Source organism: Apis florea, unplaced genomic scaffold (assembly GCF_048593485.1).
Source record: "Apis florea isolate Af1SG1 unplaced genomic scaffold, ASM4859348v1 contig_1653_pilon, whole genome shotgun sequence".
Classification (NCBI taxonomy): Eukaryota; Metazoa; Arthropoda; class Insecta; order Hymenoptera; family Apidae; genus Apis; species Apis florea.
In genome coordinates, this window is record NW_028256433.1 from 280,264 (window position 1) to 299,218 (window position 18,955).

Genomic DNA, 18,955 nt, shown 5'->3' on the forward strand with positions numbered 1-18,955 from the left:
ACGTCACCTAAGATTCATGTGTTAAGGTACATTTTTACATGACATTAAATATTAATTTAATTATAACAAAACATTAAGTTTTTGTGATTTTCATTATATGACAGCATATAATATATTATACTATATAATAATAAAAAAAATTCAATATTTATGATAATGTAACAACGACGAAAATCATATTTAATATTATAACTATAAAACTACAATTTATTATCGCATGAAAACATAACTTAAGACATATGTCTCAATAGGCGGCGTAGCAATCGTATCATGTTATTTCATATCTAGTTCGTTTTTCTTTTACTATTTCGAAATACAAATGTAAGGCAATAAAGTTTATTACTAACAAATCTGGAATGAGTTTGTGATATATTAAAAAAAAAAAATTCAATCTGAATTTTATAAGTTAAATATTCAGTAAAAAATTCAAAATAATAAGGTTATTTTTAAAAAAATAATTGTCTAATGAAAAAATATATTTTGTAATAATTTTCTCGTATTCTTTATAAAAATTATAGAAATTAATAAAATTGTAATAATTTCAAACATGGCTTTGTTAAAAATATATCATATATCCAATCGGATATATATGGATATATATATATGGAATTAATGGTAAGTTTCTTATTTAATAATAAATATCATATACAGTTTAAAAATAAATAATTGCAGATAAAATATCTCGAATTAATATATTTTTAATTATTCTCTTATTCAAGATGTTTTCAGAATCTATTTTACTTTTTTGAAATATATTCATCCCATGTATATTAATTATTATATATATATATATTAATAGTTAATTTTTTTTATGAGAAATATGAGAAGAATGTTTTATGTTATCTTAATAATTTTTCTTTATTTAATTAAGATTTTATTAATTTTTAATTGAAAGAGCACAATAATTTTTTTCTCTGAAAATGTTATATACTATCAATTTTATTACTAGCATATAGGTATAATTATATTTATTTTATAATATATAAATTTTATAATAAACTTCTTATGTAGCAAGATATATTTAGATATATTCAGATATATTCAATAAATTTTCTATGTTTTTATATTATATTAAGAAATATTTAAATCTTTTATTACTTGATAATATGCTTTGTACATATTATATATATAATATTTTTATTTAATAAGCATTGATATTTATTCTCATATTGTAATAACTTTATAATATAATTTATAAAATAAATATTAAATACAATAAATTCAAACACTAAATATAATCTGAAATTTATGTATTTCTGTTTAATTTATTTTATAGTAAATTTTTATCTAATGTTTCAATGTTAAACTTATATTAAATTATATTAATATATATTAATATTTTTGAATTAATATTTATATTATTATATTTCTTTTATTATTTTCAAATTATATAAATGTTTAAATATATTAATATAATATTACATATGTTTTTTTAAATCAGAGATTATCATATAATAGTAGTAATATAAAATAGCAATTCTGAATAATATATAGATATTTTATTTAAAAATATTTAAAACTTCTAATTATCATAATTCAATATGTTATAAACTATTTTAAAAAAAAGATTTCATTTTTTTTATATTATGTAATAAGATTACTTTCTAAAATATTTTTAAAATATTTGATAATTAGAACTGATTATTAGAATTTGATTATTATAAATTTAATAAAATTATAGAACATTATCATTATAATTTAATTTCTATATGTCCATATGATTTTTTATAATATTGAACTTTTAAATTTTGGTTTTAATGATATGTATTTCTAAAAGATTGATCATTTATTTATATTAGTTGATATTGCTTTATTACTATATTAACAAACTTGATAAATAATTATAAATTAATAATTGATTATAATACTTGAAATCTTCAATAATTTATTTGTTTGATATTGCTATAATAATTTATTAATATGCTAATAATGCTACAATACTGATTTATGATAATATATTTTTTGTATTCAAAATTTGTATGTTCAAAAAAAAAATATAGAATATATTATTAGAATTTATTAGATATTATTAGTAGAATATAATATATGTTTATTTTATATTTATAAATGTAATAATAATTTTTATATCCTTAAAATATGATATCAATATTACAATATTACATTCTGAATAATTTTTTTCTATACATATAATTTATTTTCGATTTTAGTTTTCGGGATATTTGCAAAAAATTTTTCTTGAATATATTTATTCATAAATACATTCATTTTGATGTGAATTCTGTTATATAGATAGTGCTTATATTTTTATATATAATTTAATATATAGCTAAATATAATGTAATATATAACATTATATAATTTAATCTAACTTAAATAATAATAAGAAAAAAATTAATAGATTATATTTAAATTTTAAGTTTAATAAGATTAAGTTTTATTGCTTAATGACGATACATTCTCATATAGTAATTTATAATATTACAATAACTTAAACATAATAATAAAGCAGAAAAATTAATGAGCTGTAGATTAGATTAGATTAAATTATTTACAATTTATATAATTCGTCGTGGCGTAAATTATTTTTTGTTTGATTAAAAACAGCACCAATTTATATTAATTATTATATATATTTAAAAATTTATATAATTTCACCATAATTATTATTATTTCTTTAATAATCTTATTACTTTTGTTCTGCATGTATGTATGTATGTAAATTACTAATAAAAATATTATTCAAGAGAAATATTCAAGTACAAGCAATTAAAATATCTAATTGTAATAAGCAGGATATAATATATATTACTAATTATAAATCTAATATATAATATATAAATCAATATATTATTATGTTTGTCAAAAATTTTTTGTAAGTATCTTAGAAAGCAAAGTAATAATAATATGTATAATGGAAAGTTGTTCAAAATGATAAACATACTTAAGCTTATTGAATTAATCAAATTAATCAATTAGATTATGAAATCAATGAGAAGATCATTTTTAAATTATCATTTTACATTCTGAATGTCTTGGAAACAAATATTTAATATCTCACAAGCATTTTTATTATTTTTATTCAAAGACTGTTATTAACATATTGAAGTCAGTATAGAAAATTAAAAAATTATATTTTTTAATATAAATAATTCAATCAAATTATTATTAAATTAATAGAAAATTATAATCAATTTATTAAATATATTGGAATTGTTTCAATTTCAAATATATTTATGTACATTTTAATTTATAGTTTGTAATATATATTAAGAATTATAAATGATATCTAGAGAAATAATGAAAATATAAAAAATGAAATAATGCATAGTAAAATAAACGGAAGCTAAATAAAATAGAATATTACAGATTTAAAATCACATTTTATTTCATTACATTTTAATTTATTTAAATATTATTAATTTTGATTATTATTATATTATATTTATTAATATTTATTATTATTATATATATTAATATTTATTATTATTAATTTTGATGAAATAATGTCGTTAATATATTAATATTATTATTAATATTATACATTAATATTAATATGTAATAATATATAAAATTATTAATATTATATATTAATTAATAATAATGTTATTGATATATTAATTAAATATTTTAAAAAATTCAAAATTTTGATTTATCATAAATATATCTGTTTATGATTAAAAAATTATATTTATATTTATTTTATTTATATTTTGTTATTTTGCATTATAAAAAAAAAACTTATTCTTCATTTATTCTATTTTATAGCTTTTATCAACAAAAAACTGCTGTATATTTGTGAATATCTGATCGTCATACTTGAGAAGGATTTGAGAAATATCTAAGTTCTTTATGGATTGATTCTAACAAGGATGCCAAATACTAAAATTTCGAGCTTGTGCATTCGACGCTTGTTAAATTAACGATAAATCATTTTCAAAAGAAATGGTATGGTTATTTTTGAAAAATTAATAAAAAAATATTAAGCATTGAAAAATATGAATATAAATAGAATTCAAAAATATATATACTATATGCATATAGCCGAGTGAGTATAAATGCTTGAATATTTATTTCGTATAAGTCGTAAGTTCAAAATTCTGAACAAATAACTTTTTATCTTCTTTTATAAATTTTTTTAATATTAATATTATATTTCTTTTTAATATTAATTTTTATAATATTTTTTTATAAAATTTTTTATTATTTTTATTCTTTTATTTATTTTAGTTAGTTATTTTATTATAATAAAATATTCTATATTTTTACAATTTTGCATATAAAAATTATAAAAAAATTTGAAGCATAAAAAATTGTTGCATCAAAAAATTTTATGAAAGAAATTTCATTATTATAAATAAATCTTATTTTAGAAATATAATTTTTAATATAATATTTCTAAGTATATTGTGTTTGTTCGATAATTGTAAAATATTCGAACAATATTTTTAAATTATGAAAAAATATATATAATAAATAATATGTCAATAATTGTTAACTTTAATTATATCATATCTCATGTTTTATTGATAAATATTTTCAATAATTTTAAATTTTAAGTTATTGAAATTATGAATTTTTTTTATTATGAATTTATTTAAAAAAATAGATGTTATTAAATTCATTATTTAATTATTATTATTTAATTGACGTTTAGCACATTTAATAAAATAATATGTAAATATGTAAAATAATATGTAAAAAGTGGAATTTAATTTATTTTTTAAAATTTCATTATACATATGAATATTTGTTATTTCTATAAATCAATAATAATGAGAAATACTCTCTTTTTTGTGTATAATTTTACACTTTTTAAATAAATTTTATAAATTTGTAATCATGTTATCTCATTGGTAAATCTTGTTGCTTGTAATTAATTTCAGATCCTTCGGGATTACTTAAATTTAGCGTATATGCCGACTATATGAATTAACTCTCGAAAAATCACTTTTTTAGAAAATAAGATAAATCAACTTTGATATAATTATTAAGAATTTAAAAATATATAAATTATTAAATTATTCTATGAAGAAGCGAAATGTTCTATGTAAAAAATGTATTCTATACAACTTTGAAAATGTTCTGAATATTTTCTAAGACTCAACTATTTTGAATCATATTCTTTCCACTTTTTAAAAAATTAAGAAACTAAAGATAGATTTATTTTTTAGGAAATGTGTTTCTGAGATAAAATTACTATGTTAGTTAGTTAGTGGTTAGTCATCAGTGGAAATAGCTTGACACAGGTTTTTTTTGGCCAGATATTTATTAAAAGCTATTACTAAGATTCATACTATCATTGGAATATAACTTCATGATATTGTCAAATTACAAATTAAAAGAATTTTCAAATTTTTTTTATATATTTTGCAGATATTTTTAGATATAAGAAAATATTTCCATAAATAATCTATTATAAAGTCATCCCATTGCCTTGTATTATATCGTTCATTTTGAACGATAAATAATTCTGAATATATATATGTGTGGTATCATAACAAAAAAAAAAAGATTTATGTCTAATTTATTGTTTAAATCGTTCAATGAATATACATGACACATATAATTTGATAACTAGGCAGAAAAATTTTTCGTCGTTTTCTGGAATATTATTGTACATAAATGTACATTTTGATGAAGAGATAATGAAGGAACATTTTTTTTTTTAAAATTCCATCTATCATAAATATAGAGATCATTCTGATAATTCCTAAATATATATTCAGCTCACTCATCAATTTCTTTTCAGCATAGTTTTTTCATAAAATTGTTGCCTTTTTTAAATAATAACTAGATTTGATCTAGTATTTGATTTTGATTAGGTATCTAACCTGCCTTTTATGTCGCTGCTGCTCCATAGATATTTATTATATTTATATAGATTACTTCAAAACTGTTAGACTACTTATTGGATATAAGCTGAAATGTAATATGTCCTGTAAAGACAGAAATCAAAGAATTGGTAAAAATTAAGACTATGACTTTGATCGCCTCATTAGAAAGATTGGCATAATGTGTTGATCATTTTATAGATTATTCAAAATTCTATTTCTCTCAAAACTTCAATTAGAAAATTTCATTGCGAAAATCATTAAAATTTAAGTGTTATGTTTTGAGTCTAGTTAAGCATATTGATAGGATGTGTCATATGAAATAAGTTTCATAGTAATATTGTATTTATATACTGTCTATACAAATAAAGAACATTAAAGGCCATTGTTGATAATTCATTTTCCGATAGGCCGATTTTAAAAAATCAATTAAAAAAGAAGCATTTACAAAAATTAGTCCATTTTTTTATTTGATAAAAAAAATAATCACTATTTCATCAATAAAAGTTTATGTAAAAAAAGAATCATTGCAACATCTATATTCAAAGTGGACAAAAATGAACATGAATACAGAAGCAATTAAATCGATAATATTATAGATATTAATATCTCACAATATTCAAAAATAGAACAACATATATCCGATCGCATAAATTGCTCATAGAATGTAAATATTAGTAAATTACTAAGAGATATTTCTCTATCGAATTCGTATGATTTCTTCTCTTGATAATAACCAAATACCAAATGTTGCATAAGATACATTCACAATTCCTAGCAATTCAAATAGAATAATAGAATCTTTAAGAAAACTTCTAGATGCAGTTTTTAATAAATATATAATATTAAATGATTACATAACAATTTAAAGTAAAAATTTAAATTAATACAGAATATATCTAAGTTTTAAAAGAAAGAATACTAATTCAAAGAAGACAAAAGTTATGAAGTTTTTAGAAATATATATCCTAAAATTAACATAAATGAATCTTGATTAAAGAATTAAATCTTGATTAGAACAGTTAAAAAATTTATGTTACATTCATCTTGTTCGAGATTGAACAAAAAACATTTCAAATCTGATTAAAATATTCAATAACAAACAATGTATTTAACTATGTTTTCTATTATTATATAACTAATTATACTAATTTATCAAATGTTCTCATGAACAAATTGTAAATTATCTCAAGGAAAATGGGAATATATCTTCAAGCATTATTTCAATTCATATCAATATCATACTAATTTACTAATATTTTCATGAACAAATTGTAAATTATATCAAGAAAAATAAAAAAAATTGTTTTGTTTCAAAATTATTAATAACAAAAAGGGAATCTCAGCATCTTGGCCAGCAAGATTGAGAGATTGACACAAATAATTTTTGCCGATTATTTTTCAGAAACGTGGAATGAATTAGCCATTTTTTAATTTATTACAGCGTTAAAAGAGATCAAAAAATCTTCGCATCTCGATAGATTTATATCTTTACCATCACTAAAGTTCTAGAGATGCAAGCTATTGAGATTATGTCTCGAGATTGTGAACTAATAAATCGAAAAAAAAATAGAAATCAATTTTTGTTCCCAATAATACGAAAAAGAGAATCAAAAAGAAAAATAATAACATGCTGAATTTGTAAGAAATAAAATTATTTCTAAAATAAATCTACAGTAAGAAGAGGATGAATGAAAACAAGAAATCAATATACAGGATGAATCGATTTTGATTCTTACTATTTTTGTCATAATAAAGATAAATTCATCTTCGAATTTATCGGCTGATGGCTTATGTTTGAGAAACCATCATCGATTGAAAAATTAAAATAATTATTGATGGAGACTCAATTTTAAATGTTTTGAAAATGGATCATATTCCCAAGATAAATTTTGATATAGCAGATTAAAAATGATCTTTTGATCTCTGGAAAAAATCATATATAATAATAATCGATATAGCTTTTTGTTAAAGATAGCAAATTTTAAAAGTGAAAAAGATTTTCTGTTAATATGAATGATGATTATTTTAAGTTTTAATTTTCTTGAGAAAAATTTAGTTAAATTTTTCAATTACTCAGAAAAATGTTTGTGAATGAAAAAAAAATTATTTTCAAAAAAGAAGAAAGAAGTATTCAAAAACAAAAAACAAGAAATGAAAAAGTGATAAGAGTAAAGGAAAAATTTTTAAACATTTACAGGAACTTTATCAACGTTATGCAGGAGGATTGACAGAACGACAAAAAGTTGAATTTTTAAAATTATTTATCGAGTTTCAAAATGTGTTCGCAAAGAATTCAAAAGAAATTAAGAAATATGCCATCGTTTAGCATAAAATTAATAATAAAGAACATTGATCTATTAAACAAGTACTGCGACAATTGCTTTATAATTTTTATGAAGAAGTAGGTGAATGTCAAAAAAGATATTAAAATAAAAAATAATAATTAAAATTAATAGAAAAATTGAATAGTTTCTGATCTTATTTCATTGTGTTTGTTAAAGAAAAGTACAGTCATCCAATAAAAAAGATTCTTATTCGTTCCCAAAAATAAAAGAAATTGATATTTTATTCTATTCCTGATTTTTTTCATTAATCTTTAAAATTGAAAAAAATAAAGAACAAATTGTTTTTTTGTGTAAGAACTGGCAATTTAAAATAATGTCATTTGGATTTTGCAACATTCTTGTCATATTTAATGATATGCTTCGTTTATTCGCTTACACTATTTTTTATTACTCGAAGAATCAAAAAAATACCTATTTTGGATCTTTAATGTACAAAATTCTTTATTTCTAGGAATTAAGACGACAAGTATTTTCAAGAATGATAATGCTCGAAGCAAAATATGTTTTTGATAAATCATAATGTTGAATGAACTTGTGAGCTTCCTGATGTTGATCGAAGATTAAAGCTAAATGTTTTCCAATTCTAAATTGAAGATAAATGTATAATGCATTGCTGATAAGTTGGAATCTGGAGGTGAATGGTAAGCCATTTTTCTTATCACACCAATATATATTTGATAGTAATTAATAGATATGATGATTTCAGCCCATTATAAGAATTGACTTCTCATTTAGATTGGCTTATCTCACTAGATTCATTATTTTTTCGGATAATTGTGCAATAACGCACAATAATATTTTCCGAAATAGTTCTATCAGCGCTTATAAATTTCTTTTAATTTTTTACTTTTCTGTTTTTCGCAATTTTTTCTCTTAAGTAATTTCTTACATCCTTCTTACTCATAATAATAGCTTGAGGATAGAGAATGGAATTTCGTGGATGGACGAAAGTTTGATAACGTTGTGGAAATTCCTAATTTCTGTGCTTATAAATTTCTTTTAGTTTTTTATTTCTCTGTTTTTCGCAGTTTTTTTCTCTTAAGTAATTTCTCACATCCTTCTTATTTATAATAATAGCTTGAGGATAGAGAATGGAATTTCGTGGATGGACGAAAGTTTGATAACGTTGTGGAAATCTCTAATTTCTGAAGTTCCAGAAAACTAAAAAATATATTTTTTTTAATTGTTTATCGAATATATTATTATATATTATCTGTTTTAACATAAAACTGGCTTTCGAAATCTTATCAAATTTTGAAAGTCAATATTTTGCTTACTTCAATATATTCAACTTATATATATATATAAGCAAATAAATTAGCAAACTATTATTAAAAAACTATTTATATTGAATAAAATTATTTACAAAATATCTATATCTTACATTAAATAATTAGATACTGGATTAAACTATTCGAGACGAGATCATCATATATCTCGGAATTTTCATTTTTTCTAGTTCTTTCATTCTTTTCAATGATTAATGATACAAATTCGATTCATTGATTGTTTGAAAACACTCTTGTGCCATCTGTTCTTAGATATAATTCTAAGATGTTCAATTTTTATTCTTTCAAGAATGACAAGTTGCTGTTCTTGATTATGATCAATAGTCAAACGAACAAAATCTTCGCCATTTTATTCTTTTGTGATATTTGATGCAACTACTCAAATTTGCTCCATCTTTGTCAGAAATGCTGGAACATCTGCTGGATTAAAAATTATCTGCTTAATTTATTAATGTTTCGAAGATCATGTTTTGATAAAGTATTCAAAGTATCACTTAATCAAAAAATAATCGAGAGTGAAAGATTCGTATCGAAAGTATATAGAATTATAGATAGACACGCTTTCCTCAATGATTCTAAATAAATATTTTGCCAATTTGATATTCTTTTATAACCCGTCAAAGTGAGCATGAGAGGTTTTGAACTTTATATTCTATCGACAACCAATTAAAATTTTATATGTATTATTATTTACTGTTAGTCGATCTACAATATTGCCTTCAGTTTGTGTTTATTATTCTCAGTTGTTAACTAAGCAATATTCTCATTGACCTCTAAATCTTTCGATTTTTCTTTTATAAAATCTATAAAATGTTTGAATATAATTTTTTTTTATTCATCATTTGTTTCTATCTAAATTTTGGATGAATAATGAATGTTGGTGTTTAATCGTTTTGAATGGGCAGTTAATTTAAAAATGCATTGATATAGTGTTTATGCATAGTGTTTATGCGATTTTGGCAATGATTTAATATTCTTCAGATTCCTTTGTAATTAATAATTTTTATAATATTTAATATCTTTTTTATTCTTGGAGCAAAATCCTTATAGGCAATAATGATATTTCTACATATTCTGTATAGGAATATATTTCTATATACTGATAGTAATTCATTTTAATAATATAAATAATGAAAAATGTCTTAAAAACTCTAACCACTGAATTTTAAAATCAATTACCAATAATTTACTTACACTGATCATCGTGGTAAAGACAGAACTTATTGATGAGTGCGAAATTTTTTCTCACAAAGTCTCTAATCTTTCATTAATCTCATAATATATATTTTTAAATCAAGTCCTAATTAATACTATTGATCACTAATTGAATCTTTCTTTGAACCGCGTTAAATTCTTATAATTTTACATATTCGATTATAAATCCTTCAGCAGTCATTCATATGTCACTAATAAATTTTTTATAAAATCGCCTAAAACGCTTGATTGCATGCTTTGTTATCAAGGATTTAAATTGTCTTGTACAAATTGAAGTATATATAAATTAAATAGACTTATTTTAAAAAGAGATTTGGAGATTAATAACATTTATTTTACTGGATGTTACACTCTGCTTCCAATTTGGATATCATTAATGGTTCAGATCTCCAAAATGTTATTATATTAATTTCACACATTGTTTTTCAGCACTAGACTTTCTTTTTTCAAACTTTATTCCAATATATTTCAATAACTGGATGATAAGTTTCGTCCACTGATGTTGATGTTGATTCTATGCTCGATTCAAAGAAATAACAGTTTTGGCTTTCTCATTTCCACTATTGGTACGATGATTGAGGATCCTCTTGAGGATACAGGAATGACGACTCATTTTCTGAAATTTACCACTTAGCCGAAATCTATCTATTCTTTTAGAATAATGATCTTTTCTTATAATTCCTTTTATTTGTACTCTTTTGACAATGATATTACACGGTTGTCATTATCTTGTCGACATGAATTTTCACGTCGACGATGATTTTATGATTATAAGTCACAGCATCACTGAAACCGCTATAATAGACTAGCATGATGTGCTACTATAATATATGTCTCTATAATCGAGTACCAAAATAAATTTCATTTCAAGAGTTTGAAGATGAAGCTTTTCTTTTGTCTCTTTATGAACCGGGATGATTTCGATTCTCTTTCGTTGCGTTGCTCCTTTTTGCACCATAATTATGTTATAAAAGAAAATCATTGCGCTTCATTTCTGTCTCCAGAATTTACTGCTCGCAAGATTTATGACGAGTTTCTCACATAGAAATCTTTTTCCATTATTATCGGTCCTCTAATTTCCATTAAATTTAAATTAAATTAAATCCAAAATTAAATCTAAAGAAAGAAGGATATTGTTTGAGAAGACTACCGTTTCTCGAGAAAAGTTTGGTCAACGTTTGCAAAGAGTGATATATTTCAGACACGGTTGACTCGGCAGCAAGCAACATCATTCTGTTTCGAGGAAATCTATAATAAATATACGCTATCAGCATCTTGATATCTTTATGCACTGGTTACCAATTCAATTCGAAAAATTTTTTTTCTCTAACTTGAGGATGTCATGAGTTAGGCAATATTATTTGTTATTATTATGAAACTATGATCCTTCCAATTGAAGATATTTCATTAAAAGTGGGAGAACTCTAATTAGCAGCAAATTTATTTGTATTCATTATAATTCGACAAGAATTTTTTATTGATTGCAAAATGAGTTAAAAATAAAATACAATACACCTGGATCTGATGAATGAATGTTAAAGGCATTCCAAGATTTAAAAACGCAATCTTTTATTTTAACGTATCCTTCAGAAGATGGCAAATTTATTTTAAATATGGATATCAAGTTGGATCAGTTTGCAATTCCAGGAGGAAAAGAAATAAGAAAAGTTTTTTACTTCTCGAAAATACTAGGAAAGGCACGGATTAATTATTAATATAAATTAATTTAGTAATAAGAATTCTTAACAATGGTTACTAGAATAAAACTATTTTCATCATATCTTTACATATGAAAATTCTTGTTAAAAATAAACTATACAACTTTATGTTGATTAATGTCCTTCAAGAATTTATTGGATAGCTGATTATATGACTTCGAAAGTTCAGCATCGAAAAGGAAAAATACATTTTAATGGCGATGTTAAGAAGACTTTGTATTGAAATAAATTGTAAAAATTGTCTACATCAGAAAAAAAAGATGTAAAGAGGAAGAAAATGTTTTCTTTGTTATATTGTGGATGATTTGTGAAATTCCAGATTTAGAAAATTGAAAGCTGATTCAATTGAAATGTTTTGATGAACAATGGAAGATGAAATTTTTAAAAAGAAAGAGGAAAATAAAAAACCAACCTGACAAGACATGGTGCAATTTCCGCCTATTATGAAATACTATTCCTTGAAATATATGAGATTTCGTAAAAAAGAATTATTATTTCAAAAATAGAAATCAAAAAATAGTGAAAAGTTGATAATTATAAATGCTCTCTTTTAAAAGATGTCAGAAGTTTTAAGAGGCTGATTATGATTCAGCAGGAACCAGATATTTTGAAACAAATAAAAAAATTATTGAAAGTACATCAACAATTTTATTAGATCTCTTCTTGGTAAGATGTAGAAGAGCTTGCGAGCAAAGAAAAAAGCTTCTTTTTTCTAAAAAAAGAGCAGAAATTCTAAAGATTTATAATATTATAGTGCCATTTGAAAGAGTAATGTTCGATTTACTGAGTCTGTTTCTGAAAATACTAAATCACTATGCACTGCTATATTTTATAAAATATCTTGAATTATTATTTCAAAACAAAAAATACTCGCTAAAATTCTGAACGTTCATTGATAACAATTTATATATTTAATACATTATAAGCCACTACAGAATATTTCTTGAAATTCACTTTGATCAAAGAACAAATTTCAAGTTGAAAATTTTTCAAAAACTAATGAAATTGTTTGGAGTCAGGAAAACAAGAATGATTTCATTACTCTTCCAATCAGATGGATTATTAAAACGTCTAATCAAAACATTGCCTCAATAGTTAGCAATATTCGTTGCTAGCTATAAATAGCAAAAAGCATAATTAGAATTTTTTATTCTTTCTAGCCTATTGTACTTCATAGTATGAATAAAATATTGCCAGCTATGATTTTGTACGAATAGGAATTGCATTCCAATTGTGAAAAATACTTGCTCCTATTAAAGAAAAGCATGTTACAATGCATATTGAGAAAATGAAGAAAAAAAAGAAAAAATCTATCAATTCATGAGGCAAAGATATAATTTGTCGAATCTAACTTTCATCAAAGGCAAAATGTAAAGTCGTCAATGCAAGTCGATTGACGAAATACAAAATTCATAAATAAAATAAAAAAATTGGATTCACGTAGCAATTCTCTTTTAACTCTTCATTACAGAAGGCTAGAGCATATAATTAAAATAAGTTCCTTATTATCGACAATTTTCGATTTCTTTTCATGAAAGAAACGATAAAGAAGGCTTGGATGAGGAAATCGAATTTTTTTAAAGCATGCCTTCTTCTTGAATCTGGATTCAGAAAAGTTATATTTTCGCAACAAGATCCGTTCTTATAGTGGGCCAAAAACGATAAGTGCCATTCACGATGAAAAAGTTGAACTCTTTCATTTTAAAAATAATTCAAATTCCTGTGATATAAGAGGAATCTTTTTTGTGAATCGGAAGTGCATCTTGGAAAATTTCATCACCAACATTCGAAATCTGAAAAGATGTCAAGAAAAAAAAAAATGCAAAGCAAAAGATTCAAATGAAGGACGAGAATATAGATTTGGTGAACATAAGAAAAGAACAAAGTATTTGAATAAGCGTCTTGTTTAGAATTTTGACATGCTTTTCCTTGAAACAAAAGACAAATATCGAGATTCGCTGTTTGAAGAAGGCCATGCAGATATACATATAAATTTTTTTTTCGAGTAGAAGTATTTCATAGTACAGTAACGAATAGAATAAAGCTTGTCGTGAGGAGCAACTTTCTTTTTAAAGAAGATAATATTAATAATGCTAACATAATAAGATATTAAAATCAATATAATAAAATTAAATGAAACCATTTTCTGAATACTAAATAGAATAAACATCTTACTTTCTACTCTTTTCCTGAGAAAATATTATATCGTTTTATAAATAATAATAAATAATTATAAATAAATTGCTAAAGTATACAAATTTATAAATAAATAAATATGATGAAAAATTTTGAACGCAACAATATTATAATAATTGTATAATATGCTTATTTATATTATATTATATATTGTGAGCGAGCGTAACAACTACATGGAACATCAATGATCAATATGAATCGCGATATAGGAGATGACAATATCGAAATTAAAAATATCGATTTAATATCGAAATTAGTCACGGAGTAAAGCGAACATGTTGCTTTCTGCTCTTCTCAAGAATATTATATCGCATGATATAATATTATTATATAGACTGATTTTCATGATTTAAATAATCATAAATCAATGTGAAATTGTAATTAATGTAAAAGTGTGTAAATTAATTATGGAAGAACGAATTTTAAATGGATACAATAATATTATATTTTATGGTAAATGTTATATTTATAGGAATATACTTTGATCTTCATATTGTTAAAAACATTGTCTTGAGTAAAATATGTTTACATAAATCGTTTGTTTTTTCATTAAAATATTATTAATAAAAAAGTTTTATGTAAATCGATAATGAAAAGAATTATGATATAAGAAATAGGCTATCAACAAGTATATGCGAAATAAGGATTTTAATCAATACTTGAATGATCTAATGGACACAAAGTATAGTAAAGCTATTATTTTAAAGAAAGCATTTATGTATTCATGATAGTGAATGATATCATAAATTCTCATAAATAAAAATTCTGCCAAGTATTTGTAAAATGATAGTCATGATAGTAGTAAGGAATATTCATGTTCCTCCTTTCTCTTTTGTGTTTTATAACATCAATTTCGAAATCTACAAGTAGCCGAAATAATTTATTTTTCAATATTCATAATTTTCGTTACATAGAATATTATATGCATGTCAATAATGAATAATAATTGACAAAAGTATTTTAGTATTTTGAGATAATTAGAATAAAATAAAATAAAGACTTTTTTATCACGTTCAATATCATCGAAAATTCATTGATTATGTATTATGTTTTTAATTATATTTTGTCTATTTTAGCTTTATTTATTTCAATTTGATTTTTTCACTGATTGACTTTTGATCTATTATTGAATTAAATGAATGTAATTTAGCAATTTAATATAATATTTAGCAACATAAATACAAATATAAATGAATAACATGAAATGATAATTATATGTTATATAATGTTACTTATTTATTAACAAAAATTTAATTACATCGATTACATATCTAGCATTTAATTTCAATTCATTTATCAAACATCTCATTATACAACAAAAAAATAAGCAATAAAATAAGAAATTTTTGCGTTATTTGTACAAGTTCTTTTAAATCATGTACATGTTCTATGAAAGACAGTAATAATGTATCATCTTTCAATAATGATAACTTTTTATCGCTTCTTTTATAACTTATATATATTTTCGTACAAATTTTTATTCAATATATAGATTTTTGTACGATAAAATAAATGATTTTCAGAACTATGAATTATTAGTAACTATTATTAGTATCGATTCATTTTGGCATATTAGACATATTATTTTACGATTTTTCTTTCACATAAAAAATTCCAAAATTGTATGTTAAATTAATAAATTCGTATAAATATATATATTGAAAATTTAGAATCTTGAAATAATTTAACTTTTAACTTTGACTGATGTAGAGTTAACAAATAGATATAGATATATTATATACAAATATTCATAAGATTTTTAAATTTATAGTTTTGTTTAATTTTTATCTTATCATTCATATTTGATATGTAATAACATGTACTCAATTATTATTATTCATATTCAATTATGTTATACGAAAATTATCTCTAACTTAAAGCTTCGATATTCCGAAAATCCGAAGGACGTAAATATAATATAATATAAAATTCTTTAATTATTATTATCATAATTGAAATTATATTAATAGTGATATTATTTCTATATTTATTTAGCATTTATTACTATAATTATATCGAATATTATAATTTCATCTGAGAAATGTTTTATTATATTTTCGTATTACACGGATTTTCTTTTTTTAATAACTTCTTAAAAACGAATGATTAAAAAAAACTTGTTAGTAGAGGAAAGTATGTATAAGGAAAAGTTGTTCGCAATAATGATCTTGACGAATCTTAATTTTAAAATCATTGAAATCGATAAAAAGGCTATTTTTAAATAATTGTCGTATTTTTCTTTTTTTATTTTTGACGTATAAAATTCAATCAAATGAAATTAAAAAAAAAAGAAAAACTGTAAAATTTGAAGGTATTAATAAAAGAAATATGGATGAAATTGTTTTTGTTGCTCAAATGAAGTTCCAATATTTGAGAAAAGAAAAGTACTCCGATATTATTTAAGGAAATCACTCATATTTTCTTAAGTGAGCCAAAACGTATATAAGATTTCTTATTTAAAGAAAAATAATGAAAAAAATATCATTAAAAATTTGGTTCAATGTTGGTTAAAATTGATCTTTATAAACATCAATATTTAATTATAAAAAGTTCCAATAAAATGTTTTATTTTATTAAATATTCTACAGCATATTATTAAAAGAAAAATAAATCTAAAAAAATGATCATGCATTATGAATTTTTCAATTTTCTTCATGATAGCTATTTCGAGTTATTCACTATGTTATAGAAATTGATTCGAATCGAATTGTAATGTAAATTGCTCTATAAAATATATCAACAATAGATTCACAGTACAAGTTTATAAAGCGAAAGCAATATATACAATAATGTCTATTACATATATATCAACTATTTAGAGACTCAATAAAAAGATAGAGAGTCATAGTAATGTAGTGATTTCTATATCCGTTCAGCCGATCTGCCAAAAATTGCATTTTTGGTAAAAAAAATTAATATAATTTTTAGCGAAAAAAGCGGTCAATATTTTTAGAGACTCAATAAAACTCTTCTACCAAAAGAGTTACTTTTCGATATACAGTCATATATCGAATATTATAAATAGATTAAGATAGAGTAATGTAGTGATTTCTATATCCGTTCAGCCGATCTGCCAAAAATTGCATTTTTGGTAAAAAAAAAATTAATAATGATACAATTTTTAGCGAAAAAAGCGGTCAATATTTATAGAGACTCAATAAAACTCTTCTACCAAAAGAGTTACTTTTCGATATACAATCATATGTCGAATATTAATAGATATAAATAGATTAAGGTAGAGTAATGTAGTGATTTCTATATCTGTTCAGCCGATCTGCCAAAAATTGCATTTTTGGTAAAAAAAATTAATAATATAATTTTTAGAGAAAAAAGCGATATTTTTAGAGACTCAATAAAACTCTTCTACCAAAAGAGTTACTTTTCGATATACAATCATATGTCGAATATTAATAGATATAAATAGATTAAGGTAGAGTAATGTAGTGATTTCTATATCCGTTCAGCCGATCTGCCAAAAATTGCATTTTTGGTAAAAAAAATTAATAATATATTTATAATTATAATAAATATAATTAAATATAATATATAAATATATAAATAATAATATAAATATAATTTTCAGCGAAAAAAGCGGTCAATATTTTTCTCATTTTTTCGGAAAAATCTTTTCTTTCGCTGTGCATACACTTCGATCTTATTCAGTTATTAGCAGTTATGTTCATATGAAATTAATTCATAAGAAATATTCAAAAACAGATATTTATGTAAAAATATTTAATTTAATATATGTATTTAATTTTAATTCTTATTTTAATTTTAATTTTGATTAAAATTGTTGCAATTTTCTAATAATTTTAGGAAAAGGGAAATAGTTCTATATTCAAGTGATGTACTGCAACAGCTCGATGAAATGCGCAAAAAACCAAAATATATAATTTGATTATACTATTTATTGAATTTAAGAATATTATGTTTCTTAATGTTTTTTTTTTTTTTTTTTTTTGAGAAAAATTTTGGATTCAGTTTTTATATTCAGGCAAACTCAAACTCATAAATTAACCTGATTACTATGATTCTTAATCTCTCTTCGTCTATTTAAAAAATCATAGGAGATGTCTCTTTATATCTATAAAAAAAATATTAATATTAAACTTTGAATATTATATACATGATATTTCTTCAATAATTTCGTCCCTTACTAATATTTTGTACTTTTTTGTTCAAGATGAGAGGATTAATCGAGAATGCAAGTTTTTTGTTTCTCAAAGAAAAAAGTAAAATCGAGATCCAAATATGGCTTTTAGGAAGGAAAAGATTCAACACATCTATTCTAAATTATCTTAATTCAATAATAAATTAAATTCTCTATTCACTCTTGAACGCATGATGATGGAAAACTGTACTATTGTAAAATTTTGCGTTGCATGAATATCATG

At 21.9% G+C, this 18,955-nt stretch overlaps 1 long non-coding RNA gene across 2 annotated transcripts in view; it reads left to right on the forward strand.

The window, feature by feature from the left end:
• Positions 1 to 241: 241 nt before the first annotated feature.
• The window catches only part of LOC147658760 (uncharacterized), a 28,205-nt gene continuing 9,491 nt past the window's right edge, over positions 242 to 18,955 (forward strand). The window contains exons 1-4 of one of the 2 annotated variants that reach the window (XR_015292123.1): positions 242 to 615; positions 3,727 to 4,006; positions 7,237 to 8,196; positions 8,592 to 8,781. This is a non-coding gene — a long non-coding RNA (uncharacterized LOC147658760). The remainder of the gene's footprint in view (positions 616 to 3,726; positions 4,007 to 7,236; positions 8,197 to 8,591; positions 8,782 to 18,955) is intronic. The other variant, XR_015292120.1, reaches the window with a different exon arrangement.